At 33.4% G+C, this 4,464-nt stretch overlaps 1 long non-coding RNA gene across 3 annotated transcripts; it reads left to right on the forward strand.

Annotated features, from left to right (window-relative positions):
• Positions 1–764: 764 nt before the first annotated feature.
• Positions 765–4,123, forward strand: LOC113095288 (uncharacterized). Of its 3 annotated transcripts, XR_003288296.1 has the most exons (7): positions 765–1,014; positions 1,107–1,175; positions 1,301–1,335; positions 1,515–1,586; positions 2,343–2,370; positions 2,583–2,679; positions 3,706–4,123. It is a non-coding gene; the product is annotated as an uncharacterized LOC113095288 (long non-coding RNA). The 3 variants fall into 3 exon arrangements; XR_003288294.1 differs by lacking the exon at positions 1,301–1,335 and having other exon boundaries at positions 773–1,014; XR_003288295.1 differs by lacking the exons at positions 1,107–1,175; positions 1,301–1,335 and having other exon boundaries at positions 780–1,014.
• The last annotated feature ends 341 nt before the right edge of the window (positions 4,124–4,464 follow it).

Here is a 4,464-nt window from a genome sequence, read left to right on the forward strand (position 1 = left end):
TTGAAACAGGCTAAAAACTGAAATTAGCTACTGTTTCCAATATTTTATTCCCATTTTTTTTTCATTTGGCTAAATGAACTGTATTTACAAACAATTATCTATTTTTACATATAAGTAGACTATATACATTTCAACGTGTTTGCAAACGTTTTAGTAACCGGAAGTCGCGTTCTTCTGAGGAAGTTAACCAGTAGGCCTACTCGAGCGCTTTTCGTTTAGGATGCATGTCTTATTACGTAGCTACATCAACAAAACATACACCCCGTCGTTGTTTAACACAATAATACTTTTAGATCACAGGTAGGCTATATAAAACGATTTTTATCAAAATTATTGAAAATAGTTGATTGGCGCGGGCATCAGCAAAAATACTGACAGGAATTTCTTTTTAAAAAGTGGTTATTTTTTTGAGAACTTATAAACTTAACTTATAAAATGAATATACCGAAAAAGATTAAACACTTTAAAGATCAATCACATTTATTAGAGCACAACCCACCCAGCACCAGACGTCATTTGGACGTCGTTTTCTGGTCTAAATCAAGTCGGCCCGTCATGGCCATCTTTTAGACCAAAAAGCGACGTTGAAAATTGGTCTTCATTTGGTCCGTCGGATTTGGTCCAAATTAAGCCCAAAAAGCGACGTTGAAAATTGGTCTTCGTTTGGTCCGTCGGATTTGGTCCAAATTAAGCCCAAAAAGCGACATTTAACGTCTTTTTTTTTTTTTTTTTTTTTTTTTTTTTTTTAATTTAGCCCAAAAATACATGTAAATGGGCTTTAGTCCAAATTTAGCAGAAAAAAAAAACTTTTATTTCGCACCACAAAGCCATTAACATGAACTAGTGAAGAAATTAGACATCATGTCTGATCGCACTGTTAAATATATTTAAATATATTTTGAAAACACTTGATGGTCACGCGCTGTACTGGAGTCACCATGGAAACGGGGCTCAGCTCAACCGTTAAGCAGCTGAACAGACGCTGTCTCTCATGGTTGTTTTCACTAATTTCAGGTAAGTTTAATCCCTAAATTACACAAATGTTACATAAAAGTGTCCCTGAAACTTTCTTTCATGTAAATGACATGCTTTCGTTGAAAATGTAGTTTATAGAAATGGTCAGTGTCTTCATAAAAAGTCCGTTAGCATCTCAACTGTAATGCTAACTACAAGAGGTAACTTTATGTGCATTTTTCACAATATATTTGGCCTACATCAGCATGAATCTGTAATTTTCTTATATATGTGTGTGTTTATATAATATTTTCATAATGTGTGTGTGTGTTTGTTTGCATGTTAGTTATTTTGATGTCCACACTGTAAGAGTATTAATCGGTTAGTAAACCTAAAACTTTAAATTCTGTTATTATTCTTTTAATTTTTTTGTATAATCTGTAAATTTTCTTTTCTGCATTTCACCTCTGCTATAGTTTATTTATAATAAACATGGCATTGTATAATAAATATTGTTGGCTTAGACAGATTAACAGAATGACAGATTGTTTATGTTCTAGATTCTTCCATGCTGATGGCCGTGCCTGTATCCAGCTGAAGAACATTTTTAGACATTATGAAACATATAACTAGTAAGTAATACCTCAAACATACACTATTATTCAAACGTTTAAGGGTCAGATTTATCATGTATTTACATTTACATTTATTCATTTAGCAGACTCTTTTATCCAAAGTGACTTACAGATTAAGACAGTGGAAGCAATCAAAAACAAGAGCAATGATATATAAGCAATGTTATAGTGCTATAACAAGTCTCAGTTAGCTTAACACGGTACACATAGCATGGGATTTTAAATAATATAATAAATAAAGAGATTAAAAAAAAGAGTAGAACAAGCTAGTTAGAGGTCTTTACACGTACATACACACAATTGCATAATAAAGAAAATAGAATACAAAAAGATTAGAAAGGTAGTTAGATTTTTTTTAAGAATAGTATTAGAATAGTGAGTGTTAAAGTTAGAGGATCAAATAAAGGTGGAAGAGAAATAGAAAATATTATTTAAAAATGTATTTAAAATAAATCTTTTACGCTCACCACTGCTGCATTTATTTGATTAAAATACAGTAAAATAGTAATATTTGAAATTACTAGGGGTGTCCTTGACTAAGGTTTTTCATAGTCGAATCAGAATTTTTGAATCTTGCCGATATTCGACTGATAGTCTAATCATATGTTTGGGGACAGAATACATTGAGTCAAGTCTGAGATTCGACAGTCATAATTACTGATCTTAACACACTGGTAAAATGTGTTATGAACACCTCGCAGATATAAACGGGGTAAATAATAGTTCATCATTGATGGATCTTTTCTATTTCAGAGACTGAAAATCATTGATAAACCACAAGGTAATTGTGAATAAACTCATTGCAAGAGGAATAATAAGAAGAAAAGAAAATGCATGTGTGATTTAATATTGCTTCTTATTTTTCAATGTTGAAAGTTCTTCTCATCTTTGTGCATTTTCAGATGTTGTGCATATTTATGGATCAAATTATTTAACGTTGTTTAACTTTTTAACATTATAATATTGGTTGTCTTCTCTTTTTTCATAATTAAGCTCCAACCCCAGTTAAGCAGACCTGAGCAGCCGATCAAGGATCAGCAGAAACTCTGCAGAACGGTGGTCCTCCAGCCCAGGACTGGACACCAGTGTTGTAAGTCATTCTGTCTCTTTATAGTGAATGTTCAGAACATATTGCAGGAGATCTCAACATTGTCTCACAAGGTCCACTTACATGCAGAGTTTTACACCAACCTAGTGCAGTGCACCTGAACACATTAATCAAGGTCTTCAGTTTTACTAACTATAAGTCACAGACAGGTGAGTGTGATCAGGTGTGGACGTAAACACTGGGTGTGTTTCACTCCGGTCCGTTGCTCAGTACTCAGTGGTGAAGGGCTGCCTCAATCACTATTTTCTTTTTACGGTGCACTGATAATTCGCTATAAGAAAACACGTAATAGATTTTAAAACACAAACCAATAATATATTTCAGCATAAACCTATCACTAGACAGGTAATGTCTAATCTAGTAAACATTTCCAATTAATTTATTAATTAAATCTTGCACATACATGTAATAAAGTATTCATCATAATGTGCTGTAAATAGCATTAAAGTAAGATATCAGTTTTATTGTTGTGCATTAATGTCAGTAGTGATGTTGTACAATGAGGACAGAGATAGTCACCAGTGTATAGTGAGCCACAGTGCTTACCAGTACCTACATTTGTGTACACAATATATTCACAACTTGGCAAACTGTGAAGCTGATTGAGACGTAAACTCTGCATGACAGTGGACCTTAATCCAAGCATATGTCTCTGTAGGAAAGTAATGGGAGTTACCAGATCAGGGTGTTTTTAGACCATTATACCTGATTGGCTGACATCATAGTGACGGTAGGTTTAGGGTGGGGTTTAGGTAAGGGGGATCATTTTGATTGCATGATTTAGAAACACCCAGCAGTTTGAAAACACCCACAAAGTCATAAACGCCCACTTTTACTCTGCAGAGACCTAAGTCTCACCTTAATGGCCAGAGCTGACAACCCCTGACATACTGATTAGTTAATAATCCCTCATAAAGAATGAGTACACTTTAATTTGTACATTTTGGACAAACATTGTTTTTTTATTATTAATTTACATTTTAGTTACGGTTTTCTTTCTCACTTTAGATGCTGCAGAAAAAAGAGCGAGGCTAAAGCATTCAAAGTGGAAACATCTGCCGTGGCTCATTAATCCAGAATTGGGATGGAGGAAGGAGCAGAAGATCAGAGATCAGGCAGAGATCTACTGGTGCCCCTGTGGGAACCCCATTTACCTAATGTGTTAGTTTAACCAAAGATTTTCCTCACTCACCTTTATGTTGTTCCAAACCAGACTTTTGTTCATCATTGAAACATAAATGCGGAACTTTTTAATGAAATCTGAGATTATTTTCTTTATATAAAATAACACATTCACACAAGCACCATGATGCATCAGTGTTGCATTGGCGTGAGAGCTGGCGCTTTTGGTGCTTTTGTGAAAATCCATTGGGGAGTCATAATTTCTGAATAGATTATTTTTGCTGTTGTTATTGTTTGTTTGTTTGTTTTTTTTGTACACAAGGCATCTGTTAAAAAAATATCTTAATTTGTGTTCTGCACAAAAGGGTGTTATGGGTTTGGGGCAACATGAGGGTAAGTAATTAATGACAGAATTAAAAATTTTAGTTGTTCTAATGTGGTTATAATTGGTCATAGTTTATTTGTCTTGAAAAAATATATTTATACAGAAACATGGATTAATTTGATAAGTTTATAGTAAAGCCTTTTAAATTGATAAAAAAAAAAAAAATTTGAAATAAATACTACTCTTTTGCAAGGTCTATTAAAAAAATACTGACAAATGTAATGGTTTCCACAAAATATTTGGCAGCACAACGGTTTTAA

This window comes from Carassius auratus, unplaced genomic scaffold (genome assembly GCF_003368295.1).
Source record: "Carassius auratus strain Wakin unplaced genomic scaffold, ASM336829v1 scaf_tig00215652, whole genome shotgun sequence".
Classification (NCBI taxonomy): domain Eukaryota; kingdom Metazoa; phylum Chordata; class Actinopteri; order Cypriniformes; family Cyprinidae; genus Carassius; species Carassius auratus.